We start from the raw sequence: 14,936 nt of genomic DNA on the forward strand, positions 1-14,936 counted from the left end.
GAAAAGAAAATGAATCCTGGTTATGAGAAATTTCAGCTATCTTTACATTCAATAGTCAAAACGTTGTGCTCACCATCTTCCCCACAGAAATAACTAGCATTGCAACAGTGCACATGCATGTCAGACATGGAAAGGGGCTGGGGAAACCCATTTTACACCCCACAGCTAGCCTTAGGCAAAGGTTGGGGGATTTAAACAGACACCTAGAAAAGTCATGCTGAAAATGGGCCAAGCCACACATGTAGAGGGAAAGAAAGGATTCTGGAAGCTCCTAAATGACTTGGTGAATGATGAGAGCTGATTTCTAGCAGCAGGTCGGGACCTAAATCTAGATTACAGTGCAGAATAAAAGAGCAGAATATGAATGCACTGTGCTGCCATTTTTGAGTTTCTCTTAAGGATTGAATGAATGAGGTGTCCCTATCGGGCAGGAGAAAATCATGATGTACCTAGCTGAGCAATTCAGGAATTTCCAAAATCAGCACTGCCAGCTGATGTCTCTCCTATATTTCCCCTACTTATGCACAGGCATGCCAATATTTGGTATTTGGCCAAACACTCAAGGGGGAAAAAATCATTGAAATTGCTATTTCAATGTTGAATATAATTGAATGCTAAGTACTATATTTTTAGACCATTGTTTTTATGCAGAATTTATTATTTCTTCTAAAGCGCATGTCATTTTAGTTGAACTGCAAGCCTAGCAAATGCTGACCTGAAGGCATTTCTGTCTGAAGAAATACAGTGGCACAGAGTCTTGTAATACTTTGTCCTTTGCACAAGAAATATAGAAGAGTGGGCTTAAAACACACATGTGCACACCATAATATCAACATGTTTGACATAGCCGGAGAGAGAAAGAGACCAGCTTTAACACAGAGTGCATATATATACGAGATCTTTTAAATCATGTAACCAGAAAAGCAAACCATGCTGAATAACCTTCCTCACTACTCTAGGGTTGCCATATTTCAAAAAGTAAAAAACAGGAAACCCCCAAAGTTGTCGAGCTTTTTTTAAAAAAATCCAACAACCCCCCCCCAACCCCACCCCACAAATTTTTGATTGACTTGTCTAGGATCCACCACCTTTTGGAAATCCCCCCACCCGGATGTCAATTCCCCCACCCACCGTAATGTATGGCAGCCCTATACTACTCATCCCTCACCACTCTCTGCTTTAAGACACGAGTCCTGGGAATGCCTTCAAGCTTCAACTCAGAATCCTGGAGTCTGTCATTAAGCATCAGATGAAGCTTCCTTTATGGATACAATCAGATCTGGAAGAGAAGATATGGAGGGTCAATTAAAAAATATATTTTCACCTCTAGTGATATGTGCTGTTTTAATGGTTATCTTAAGTGTACACTTAAAAGGCAATGTACGACCGTGGTCCCAGGTTTGGAGTGCCAACGCGGCTGAAGTCAGATGAACAAAATTTACTTAAGCCAATAAGTCCATATCTTTTCCAAACTTGTCCCACCTTCTGAGCCACACAACCTACCAGCAGCCAAGAATCTTCACTGCATCAATGTAGCCTGTTGCTGTGTGCAAAGGGATCCCTGGGAAAGCACTGGCATTCAGGAAGAACTAGAAGAAGGAGTCTCTGGATCAACAATACATTAGAACAGCTATGTGAAGCTTGTGTGCATGAACCCAGCAGCCTGGCTAGCAGGGCTGGGCCAAGGGGGTTTGCTACTTAAATGCAGAACAGTGAATGGTGTGTCCCCTTCCCCACTCCAGCTCAGTGGCGTAGCGTGGGGGTGCAGGGGGGGCCGGCCGCACCGGGCGCAACATGTGGGGGTTAGGGTTAGGGGGCGCAAATCCACGGGTTAGGGGGCGCAAATTACTTGCCTTGCCCCGGGTGCTGACAACCCACGCTACGCCACTGCTCCAGCTCAAGATGCTTACTACCCAGGGCTGGCCAAGTTATCACAGAAGCCTTTTCCTCTGCTCTGGCAGCAGAAATATACCATATTTTTCGCTCTATAGGACGCACCCGACCATAGGACGCACCTAGTTTTAGAGAGGGAGAACAAGAAAAAGAAATTCTCTCCCTCTGCGCAGCGCCCCTTCAGTGAAGCAGCAGGAGAAACAGAGCCCCTTCCATTTTTCCTCCCGCTTCGCTGAAGGGGCACTGCACAGAGAGGGAAAGCTGTGCAGCGCCTCTCCAGCGAAGCGAAGGCAGGAGAGCAAGAGGGATCAGCGCGCACCAACCCCTCTTGCTCTCCTGGCTTCAGCAAAAGCAATGCGAAGCCTCCTGAGTGCGACAGGAGCAGTCCCGCTGCACTTTGGAGGCCTCGCTTTGCTTTCGCTGAAGCCATGGAGCCTGCATTCGCTCCATAAGACGCACACACATTTCCCCCTAATTTTTGGAAAGGAAAAAGTGTGTCTTATAGAGCAAAAAATACAGTAATCATAAATAAAGCTGGAAGTCTGACCACCCCTGCCCTAGAATATAACACTGACATTTCAGAAGAAAGCCTCACATCCACATCATTCGGGCAACACGCTGTGTGGTGCCTTGCTACAGAGAGACATCCACAGACCCCTCATTTGGAGATTTAGCATCTAGAACAGGTAGGGAGGACCTTTGAGGTTGTTGGACTGCAGCTGTCATCATCCCTGATCATCGTCCATGCTGACTGGAGATGGTGGGAGATAGGTCTAGCAATGTCTGGAGAGTCTTGGGTTCCAAATATATCTGTTCTGGCGACCCTGGCAAAGGAGCTGATCCCTGCTCTAGCAGCTCACACAAACACAATTTTAACAAGGCATCCCTGAAATGACAAAAAAAAAGATGGGGAAAGGACAGCAACTTACCTAGAGGTCATTACTAGAAAACAGGGACTACCTCTTCTGCAGAACAGTAGAAGGAGATGCACCCCTCCACCGTTTGCTGAAAAAAATCACCTTAACATATTTCTTAATGTGGATAAACTTTCTTTGCTGTGTCAGGCATTGGTCCAAAGCCTAGGGCATCAATGTCTAGTCCATTCATCAATTAGATTAATTAATTGAGCACAAATCAAACATTTAAAAAATGGCTTTAAAATAGTGCCCTCTCTCCAATTTTGTGAGCAGCAGTTGCTATTGCTGTTGCTTTTTTATTTTTTTAAAAAAAGCTTAATTGTTTTTAAAACATGCACTTCCTTAGAAGCACAATTTCTCCTCCTTTGCCACATTGGAGACACATTGGCTGTTGTGATATACACATCATCCAAAAACAAGATAAATGTCCTTTGTTTTTTCCTTCCACAGGTCTGTTTTAGCCACATGCAAATGCACATAGACTTAATTGATTTATCAGCTGAAACCCTTACAGTGGATCAACTTTTTTCTTATTGTGTGATGAAAGACAACACAATCCACAATAGAAACAGACAACCTTGTTACTTCTAGGTGTTTTGTCTCCTTTCGGATCTTTTGACAAATTGCTCCTTCCCAGCGCTAGGTGGAGCTCAAGGTCCTCATCCCCATTTAGAATAAAGATGTAGTCCAGTGTCACGAGAGAAATATAGCAAGGAGTCACTGACAAAAGTAATCAGTGAGTATAGGACATTCATTGAAATATAAACTGTCTTACTCCAGGCAGTGGCGTAGCGTGGGGGGTGCAGGGGGGGCGGACCGCACCGGGCGCAACATCTGGGGTTAGGGCAAATCAATGGGTTAGGGGGCGCAAATCCACGGGTTAGGGGGCGCAAATCCACGGGTTAGGGGGCGTAAATTACTTGCCTTGCCCCGGGTGCTGACAACCCACGCTACGCCACTGACTCCAGGTGTGTGCCTAGGCAGATAGGCTACTTGATAATTTCCAGTCATTTTAGCAATGTTTAGATTTCACATAAACAAAAGATCTCTCTTTTTTTAAAAAAAAAAAAAAGAGAGAGAGAGAGAGAGAGAGAGAGAGAGAGAGAGAGAGAGAAATCTTGCCTCTTTTCACCTTCAGAATTTGCATGGCTGTGCCTGACAACTATCCATTAGAAGCAAATTGGCTACGAGTCTGAGAAGGATCTGATGGCTGCTTCCCCCTCTTTAACTCTGTACCTAGCAATGGGTGAATCCATCAATTCAAATTTCTCCCAGTTTCTCCTTTATCCAGTCATAGGTGCTGTTCACCACATTTCCACACCACTTTGCAATTTAGTACAACTTTTTCTTAAAGTGTACATTTTGGTATGCACTTCTGCATAATATGCACATTCTTGCAAAATGATTCCCCCCGATATAATGTATTTCATATGATATTTTTACCTGTAAGTGCATTTCTGTGCATATCTTACCCTAGTACATACATTATTAATTTTTACACATTACTTGTCTGGAGTACTGCATGGCAGAATTCAGAGAGGTGCAACTTTCAAAGGATGGCTGTGTTTTAATTTGCTATATATATAAAAAAATTATATACTGCCCTATACCTGGAGGTCTCAGGGCGGTGCGCAGAATAATGTCAGAATATAAAACCACAAAATATATAATCAAAATAAAAACAACAACCCAATAACCCCCCCCCCAAAAAAACCCCACATACCTATTTTAAAAAGGCATAGGATGTCAGTCAAAGCAAAGCAACCAAAGGCCTGGTTAAAAAGGAACATATTTTGCCTGAATTTCAGAGGTTCGCCTCTAAATGCAAACTGAATCAAATTTCTCCCCAATTCCTACCTGAATCTGAGAAAAGAGGGAACGTAGTACTCAGATTTTTCTAGGTCTGCCAGAGTACAACGTGAAATTCCTTCTTTCCACTGCCTATGTCCAAAGCAGCTTACAAGTGACATAAGGATACACTGATAAAATAACGAGAATAGTAAACTGTAACTATTCATCTGGATCTTCCCCATAGGACAATTGGAGGTAGATGATCCTGAAGGAGGGTAGGGGGCCCTGATGTCTTCTTTGCATGGCCCACTCTCCTGAAAATCCTGACATTCCCATCATCCATTGTGGCACAGAAATATCTGAAGTTGTCCAGGGACTAAAAGAAGACTTTGACAAAAGCAGGAAACATTGTCCTCTTGTAACCGAAGGCATTTCAAGTTTATTGTACATCTTTGTGACTGATCATCAGGCTTCTTATCTCCGCAATCCAATCAGGGCTTCAAAAGGTTTTTAGGACATTGCTACAAATTGCATGGTAGAGATAGTGGAAAATTTGCGTTCCGTTGCTGTCAGTGTAGAACAGACATAAGGACCATTTGGCAGTAGGGCATCTGCTTGGCAAAAGGTCCCAGGTCCAATTCCCAGCACTTCCAGGCAGGACTGGGAACCGGGTTGGACCAGGTGTTCACTGCCTGAGGCAAAACAGGAATATCCCTCCTCCCCTGGCCACGCCCCCCACAGCCCCACCACCACCACCTATGTGGCTTACTGGGGTCCTGGCCTCAGTGGCAGCATCAATTTCCAGGAGCCAGACCACCACAGGAAAAATGGTAATAAAATCCAAGTGGAGAGATTGCTGTTGTGCTTAGATTCCGTTTGCAGGCTTCTCATTGGGGCACCTGGTTGGCCACTGGATGCTGGACTAGATGGGCCTTTGGCCTGATCCAGCAGGATCTTCTTATGTTCTATCTCATTGGCTGTATCAAAGCCTAGTCTCTACACTGGGCCCCTGAGCTTTGTGTAAAACCTGGACTGGAACTGCTCCAGACTCTGGTGAACAGGAACACATAAAACATGGACCGGATTCCCTTAAAATCATACCATATTGCTGTGACTGTTACTCTGATGTGCACCATTGTGTCGTCTCTCTACATAGTAGATAGAATGAACGATTGTATGTATAAGATAGCCAGTAAAGAATTGTACAGCTATGCTTATCATTACTTCACAGCCCCAATTAAGATTTAGTTAAACAGAATGCAATTACATTGTCATGGATAAAAGGGATACCAGTAATTAAAAATGACTATTTGCCCTAAGGAATGGTTATTATTTCCAGCTGTTTTCCCTTCTCCATCCTTGATCCTTTTTTTTTAATGATGTGAGGCTAAGCTGTTTGAGAACATGGTCCGATTGATTACAAAGAAGGACTAAGTTGTTGGCCTTTTAGGGAGAGAAAATGATTTCCCATAATGTCGACTTTGTCCTCTGTCTCTCCCCTCAATATTATATGAGAAAGTGTTGGACAAGCTTCCCTTTATCTCCCAGATGCCTGGCTTTGTAGACCACGAAGTTCAGCAATCTTAGCAATCACCTAAGGAAAGCTACAAATAGGAGGTGTTACAGCAGGTGTAGGAAATTTGGGCCCTCCAGATGTTGCTGCACTACAACTCTAATCAGGTCCAGCATGCATAGCCAATGACCAGGAATTATGGACCAAATGTTCTTCACATCTGCACTAAGGAAAGGCTGGGCAGGCACCTGTTGGGGTGAAGGCAAAAGGGGGTGTAGGTGTTTCTGGACAACATAGAGCAGTTGACCTTTTTAAAATTTCCCCATCTTGTTGGGACAGTTCCATTTTGCGCTTAGCTAGCTGTCCACTCTATTTCCATCAGATGTGAAGGACATAAGTAACTACAGTATACAACTTTTATAAGACATCTGAAGGCAGTGCTGTATAGGAAAGCTTTTGATGTTTGATGTTTTATTATGTTTTTATATTTGTGGGAAGCCGTGCAGAGTGGCTGGGGCAACCCAGTCAGATGGGCAGGGCACAAATAAAATAAAATCATCACCATCTGGTTCAGTGGATTCACAGCTTGTTCCTTCCAATGCAGACTTATTATTAGTTGATGTGTGAGGTGGCCTGGTTCAATTAATTCTCTGTAAAAAGCAAAAGAAAAATCATTCATACCTTCACACGGGCCTTTTTATAGTGCATTCACTGCACAGCATTATTCTAGTATGTGAAGGGGATCACTGATAGGATATGTTGAAGGCCAGGGATCTTAGCTGAAAGGCAAAGCACACACTTTGCATGCAAAAGGTCCCAGGTTCACACACACACACACACACACACACACACACAGCATGTCCAGGCTAGGCTCCTTCCTTAGGATCCTGCAACGGCCACTGCCATTCGTTACTGACAATCTTGAGCTAGGTGGACTGAGGGTCTGACTCAGTACAAAACAGCTTCCCAAGTGAGTAAACAATAGTTTTATGATTGTCTCATTGCTGCTGTTGGACTAGAGAAACAAGAGCGTAAGTTTTCTCCCACGTGGAAAATGGTCAAGCTGCATGATCTCTGGTATTGCTTCCAGCTTAAAGGCTGATCATTATAGTATTAAACATCAAATACCAAGGTCCTACTTTTAAAAAAGTAAATGGAGTAAATCCATTTCTTCACAGGGTTGGATTTCATGCCAACGCCTGCAACTGCATTTCTGTTTTTGCTTATAAGCAGTCCGTTTAGAAACAAGGGCATCTGTCAGCCCCATGGATAAGGGACTGGTGGTTTTTCAGTGCCACCAAAGGCATTCTGGGAAATGCCCTGGAGATTCAGCATCAGGATTAGATTTAGATACAAGTTATTTAAATGATGAAGGTACACATCAGATTGTAACTGATAGACATAGTGCACTTTTCTGTTGACACCACTTGTCCCATTGTTATCTGTCTCCAGGAAAATATTTCAGCTTACTCAAGTGACATGCCATAACATAACTTTTCTCTGTCTTCATTACAATGGATCTATGTTACTGTTGCTACAATTTCTTCCCCAATCCTGCCCCTACCCACCCGGCCCAGAATCTCTCCATCAAATGAAAGAAACTGGTTAGTTTCATCCCCCATGCTTAGGTTAGTTATCAATGTTGCTGGTAACTCATATTAGAAAAGATAGAAAGCTCAGTCATTACTCCTTTCAAAAGACTGTCTTATTAATTTATTAAGCTGATGTTCTTCCAAGAACTTATTAGCAAATTAAAGAAGATGAATTTTACATGAAGTAAATCAGCCAAGATCACAGCTTAAATATAAGACCTTTTAAAAGAGCACCCATGTAAAAATTGGCAAATAGTGGGAGGCTTTATTAGGATGAAATGCTAAACTACAGCTTAGCATTACATGAATGAGCCCTGGGTTTGTCAACTGTCTCCTCCCTTCTTCTCAAGTGCAGTCATAAGAATATAACATGATTTCATTTTTCGCTAACAGCGGTTTGGTGTTATGTCTGAACTTGGACAAACTGTGGTTAGTCTTAACTTAGGTTTACTGAAACGAGACAGCTTCAGACTGTGGTGTATGTAAAATGAGCCTACTGAAAATCAAAATATGGTATAGGTAACATGAGTCTAATGTGTGTGAGGTGAGGTGAATTGGTATGAAAGATCTGGCTGGTATTGATTTGAGATAGTTCGTTCACATATGCAAACTACCACTGAATGCTACAGTCGTCATGTTGAAATACATGCGACAAACAGCCGCACATACTAGAAGATTTATGTCAATCACTCAAGCAGCTACACATCATATCACAGTAGCTCACAATCCAGGGATTTCTATCAACAGTAAGTATAGCATGGAGAGCTAGATAACACAACCATATTACACAATTGGAACTTCCTATAGAACCGGCACACCAGACTTCTTTTAGATAGACTGATGTAAATCATGTGTAATCCTAATAAATTCATTTACTTGGCTATCTACTGAATTCAGAAATGTACCCTGGCTGGTGAGGTGGGGGTGGCTAGCAGAAACTCTAAATGATTGTACCTTTTATTTAAATATTTATCTTGTTCAAATTTGACTTAAAATCTATAAGTAATTAGATATTGTACTAGCTACTTCCCCCCTCCCTTTTTTATCTTTTTGCAAAGTGCTTCCCTTAATTTCTTATTCAGGCTATGAGTTACAACTCTAAAATCATTCTAGTCACACCAGGCATCAAAGGTCTGAATGGGAGGAGGTAGGGGGAGGGAGTTAAATGCCTTAATATCTTTGAGATTTGCAAAGATATTTGAGGATTTGCTAAGGGATTCGGTGTAAGATGAAGAAAGAGTTTTTGTAAGCAACTCGAATAACTTTTGGCTATGGCTCAAAAGGAAATATGCATCCAAGTGCACGGAGATTATTTAGATCTGAGCCCCCAATAATCATTGTGATTCAATGACTGCCTCTCTCTTTTCTGAGCCTTGGGTTAATGCTAGTTCAGATGAAAAAAACACAAACAGCTCTCCCTCTCCTTTGTAGCTGGTAAATGAATTTTAGCAGTACATGTCCCAACGTAAGAAGAAAATGCTCCCGTTAATTACCAGGCATCAAATGCGATTAACTAAAGGCCAGAACTATAAAGTGTATTTGACTTTTTGAGGTGTTGTCACTAGAGAAAGGGAAGGGAGGGGAAAAGCAGGGCAGCGGAACTTTCACGCAAAACTGAGAAAGGACAAGAGTAGCAAAGAGCCTCAACTTTCTGTCCCAGTTTGAAGGACACCGTTTGGGTACCAGGACCTCGAGACACAAAAGCTCTGTCCAACACCTGCAAGTCCCATTTACCCGGCATTCGTCATCAACCATTTGGTCACATGCAATGCAAAACAAGAAGTGCTGATCAAATGCATAGGGGCAGCAATTGCTCTGACAGTCTTATGATTATTTTTTCGCATGTTAGTTGTTGTTTTTTAAAAAAGAGTCCTTACCTTTAAGTTGTGATCTTACTTGGCTTACTGCTGCCTTCTTGTAGAAAGCTCCTCTTAGTCAATATGCTAATGAGCTGTTGGAAGATGATGAGCATATTTTCTTTTTTTATACACATATATATACTCTAGCCTTTAAAAAAAACCACACCCTAAATGACAGCTGAATCTTGGAGGGAGGCATGGGTTGGGAAGGGGGGTTGTCCCAGCTACTACAATGGTGTAAACTTGTCGTCCCCCCCAAAAAAAAAATCTGACCTGCAGACCCCACATAGAATATGGGACACCCAAAAAAACATGGGAAAGAAAAAGTCCCAAGAAATTCCCCTGCTGACTCTCATGTTTGCTGTGCTTTGTTTGGGCCAATGGAAAGTATTAGGATAAATATGGGAACAGAGTATTCCACATAAAATGTGCTCTGGGGAAGCAGACTTAAGTGCCCTTCCTCTGACACCAAAACGTGCACTACCCTGAGATGCATTAGAATTTAGCTTGGGGTAGGGAATTGTCCCCAGCAACATTTCTGGGAGTATTTTTTAATGCTTATAAGGTTTTTAAACATCCCTATCTCTGTGGTTATGGTCTGAAGCTCAACATGAAAAAAACCTAAGGAATTGATGCTTTTGAATTATGGTCTGGAGGAGACTCTTGAGAGTCCCATGGACTGCAAGAAGATCAAACCTATCCATTCCGAAGGAAATCAGCCCTGAGTACTCACTGGAAGGACAGATCCTGAAGCTGAGGCTCCAATACTTTGGCCACCTCATGAGAAGAGAAGACTCCCTGGACAAGACCCTGATGTTGGGAAAGATTGAGGGCACAAGGAGAAGGGGACGACAGAGGACGAGATGGTTGGACAGTGTTCTCGAAGCTATCAGAATGAGTTTGACCAAACTGCGGGAGGCAGCGGAAGACAGGAGTGCCTTGCGTGCTCTGGTCCATGGGGTCACAAAGAGTCGGACGTGACTAAACGACTAAACAACAACAACATCTCTGTGGTGGATTGTGGGAAATGTGCAATCTGGATGTGGTACAGTTGCCTCTGAACAACAAGTTTGAGACTGGGGGCACTAAAGTCACATCCACGTTATACATTTAAACTCCTCTTATGGTACCAGTCAGGGCTTCTCCCTAAGAATCCTGGGAACTGTAGTTTGTTAAGGGTGCTGAGACTTTTTCGGAGATCCCTCAGCTACAATTCATTATCTTGAATGTTTTTTGAAGAATTATATTGCATTTTTAGTTGCATTGTTTTATCACTTTTGTTGTGCTTCCTTCCATGGACTCTTTTGGGAGGAAAGGACAGAGATACCTTAAAAAATATGTAAATAAAGCAGCTCTCTGTATGAATGCATATCGACATCTACAATGGAATGTTCAAATGGTTCCCAGAGAACTGGCCAGACTAGCCTTTTAATGCAGATAATCATTTCGACCCAGGGCCATTTACCGTATTTTTCGCTCTATAAGACGCACCAGACCATAAGACGCACCTAGTTTTTGGAGGAGGAAAACAAGAAAAAATATATTCTGAATCTCAGAAGCCAGAACAACAAGAGGGATTGCTGCGCAGTGAAAGCAGTGATCCCTCTTGCTGTTCTGGCTTCTGGGATAGCTGCGCAGCCTGCATTCACTCCATAAGACGCACACACATTTCCCTTTACTTTTTAGGAGGGAAAAAGTGAGTCTTATAGAGCAAAAAATACGGTAGTTGCTGTGCATGACCAGAGATGGAGTTTTGCTATGGATGGATATGTAAAATGGGTAGAGGTAATTCAATTCAGTTCACATTTAAAAGCAAATCTATCAAATTTGCACTTTCCAAAACAATATGACAACAGAATCACAGTCATCCTTGAAAATTTGCACTAATTCAAATTTCGCAATGCAATTCTCCAATCAAAGAGTGTTTACAAAAATGTCAATATATGGCAAAATTGTACATAAGCATTATCTATGAAAATGACATATGACCATTCTTAGCATTAGGGAAAATTGCTTACCAAAAAAAGTATGTTAGTCAGAACTGCACAGAAAAATGTGTTTATTGGCAGAAATTCACACTAAAATGCTAATGAATTTTCACGAGGCTTTTTTTTTTTAATGTAAATCGCTGCAGAAATCTGGAGAACTGAAGTTAACTTTCAGTAAATGATAAACTGAGAGAACCAAAAATGACAAATCCTTCCATCCCTAATAATGGGTAAATAAGGCTGTAACTGGGACACGGGTGGTGCTGTGGGTAAAACCGCAGTGCCTAGGACTTGCCAATCGTATGGTCGGCGGTTCGAATCCCCGTGGCGGGGTGAGCTCCCGTCTTTCAGTCCCAGCTCCTGCCCACCTAGCAGTTCGAAAGCACCTCGAAGTGCAAGTAGATAAATAGGTACCACTTTATAGCGGGAAGGTAAACGGCGTTTCCGTGTGCTACGCTGGTGCTGGCTCGCCAGAGCAGCTTCGTCACGCTGGCCACGTGACCCGGAAGTGTCTCCGGACAGCGCTGGCCCCCGGCCTCTTAAGTGAGATGGGCGCACAACCCTAGAGTCGGACACGACTGGCCCATACGGGCAGGGGTACCTTTACCTTTAAGGCTGTAACTAAAACAAGTCATAAAATAGCCCTGGACTAGCCTATTCAGAACAACAAGCAGCATGTTTTGTTCCCTGGGAAGAGTCAAGTTTCTGTGCCCACCCATTGTGGACCACATTCCAGTTCATCTTACACACATTCTCTCTAAAGACAAGAACCTTCGCTGCTCAGCCCCAATTATACTATCGTGTGGTAAGGATCAATCATTTATCTCGGTAAGGATCACAGGAACGGCAGGTTTTCTGGGCATAGCTATAAACGGTTCATCTTCCACAAAGTACTCTGAAACTTCCTCTGTAATACACAAAGATAGGCTCCTGCAGCGAGGCTAGGGGAGGACCCAGTCAAAGGCTGGAGGATGTTGTTTATTTCAGTGGAACTATAAATATGAAAATCAACTTACATGAGGTCTTGGAGGGAGGGAGTAGGGAGAGAAGGAGATCAGGAGAGAGATGTGGCAGAACAACTCTGCATTTTGTTACATAACAAGGAAAATAAAAGTTATTGCTGTCCATTATTTGGGATGAAGCTGAGAGGATCTGTACCCATGTATTAGGACTCAGTTCCCCCCTTCCTTTTAGGCTCATGACTGTTCTTCTGATGGGCCTGCAAGGCTCAATGACTTTCCACCGTTTGCATTAGAATATGTAAAAATAACACTTCCTACGTTTTCACTAAGTTGCTTCCAGACATTTGGTGCCACATGGCATCACATCCCTGGCTGTCATTGATGGTCTACCATTGTGTGGCACGCATGACCCGACAGAAATAGATACAATGAGCGGAAGACGGAAAAATCAATAAAACTTCATTTTTATTGGGTCAACACACAGAGCTCTGCAAATATCCATATAGGGAAGCCACCAGAAGAATCTCCAAAGTCATGTTTATTTAATGGAAAGAAACTGACTGAGATGTTTAGGACAACCCATCTTTTCAGGGTGGTTTCTGCAGGTATATTGCAAGGACAGGAAACAGTGATAGCCTGGAGTGAAATCACTACATGTTAGCCATGTCAGGTTCTCACCTCTAACATCACAATCTTATATGTTTCTCTTCAGAAGAAGTCGATGGGACCTACTCCCAAGAAACTGGATATAAGATTATAGCCTTAGGCTTCAATTCTATACCTAGCGCAACAAGACTTCCCCCCACCCTCCCCCCATAAGCCCCGGGAACACACACCAACATCAGCTCTGGGGTGGGGGCAGGGGAACCTCCAGAACAGTGTGCAGGTATCATGGAGGAGAGTTTGTGTCGTCTGTCAATCAGAAATGCTTTCAGTGACAGACCCATTTTATTAATGTCACGTTGAATCCCACCCAACGTATTATATATTGAATCACCTTTTACATGTGTGTCAATGGGATTTTCAAGCATACCATACAAAACACCTAAAAACAATGTACAAAAAGTAATGGAAGATAGGTTTCTACAGGGCTCTCTCTTTCTTTCAGCTGGAAATCACCTTAAATCCGTTCTGGCACTTATCAGGTGGGCGCCATTGCCATTGTAAGAGAACAAGGGAGGCATTCATGGTGAGTTCCAGCACCTCTTTTTCTAGAAATGGCACAGGGTTTAAAAACAATCCAAAATGAACATCTAAGGGAGATAAACCTTTTCATGCAGCTGGAAAAAGCTTTTCAAAACGAAAATGCCTTCAACTGTTTCCGAAAAGTACAGATAGCAAGCACCTGCTGTATCTCCACATGAATGCTGCTCCACGGAACAGGGCAACCACGTCATGAAAATCTCTCAGCAGTTTACGATAAAAATGTACTTCAGTATATATAGGAATGCATTACATGGGAGTCAGATGCGATTGCATTCAAAGGATTCACACTGGAGATCTTCACTACTGCATCTTGCTAATTCACAATGCATAATTTGCACTGGCTAATTGGCAGTTCTTGTCTTCATAATTCATGACTTCACAATTCATAATTCATGACTTCATGAAACCTCAGTGGCACAAGGAGAATATTTACATTTTTTAATAGCTGTTAGATGATTTGTACAGTAGGTTGGCGTCCAGTGGGGTCAAGAAACAGTCTTCCCAATGGCCTCTTGAGACACAGGAATAAAACTGCAGCCGAGAGTAAGTCCCACAGAACTCAGCAGGTTTCTTACATCCAAGGAGACACGCATAGAATGGGGCTGCACATTTTCATAAAATCTGGTAGTTCTCACAGGTTGCAGGTGAAAAGCTACACAGTTCCTGAATTACAAGTTAATTTATGAGGAAGTTGTCAGTAAATTCTGCCCAAAATGGAATTTGGAATGAAACTGAGAGCTCTATCAAAGCAGAAAAGTGTTCTAAAATGGCAAGCTTACCTAAATCCACATTGCTTTTGGCACATGTTTCACGTTAATTCTAGATTAATGTGTGCTAAATCTATATACATATCCATGCATGAGAACTCCTAAATGCTTGGAAGTGGGCAACTTGGTGCCCTCCAGATGTTATTGCATCCCATCTGTCACCAGCCATAGCTAGAATGGCCAGTGGTCAGTGACGATGGGAGCTGCAGTTCATCAACATATGGAACGCATCATGCTGCCTACCCCTGATGACCTGAAAACCATTAAAGTGCAGTGTGGTACGTACTCCCAGTTCACAGACTGGGAACGGAGGCAGAAACTTGCCAAAGGCCACTCAGTGCATCCACATTGGATACACATGCCCACATGCCTCTAGCCTCTAGGCAACTGTCCCCAGGTCTAGGCTCTGCAGAGCAGTTGCAGCAACAGGCAGCAACAGGCTTATATA

Source organism: Podarcis filfolensis (genome assembly GCF_964270895.1).
Source record: "Podarcis filfolensis genome assembly, chromosome: 1".
Classification (NCBI taxonomy): Eukaryota; Metazoa; Chordata; class Lepidosauria; order Squamata; family Lacertidae; genus Podarcis; species Podarcis filfolensis.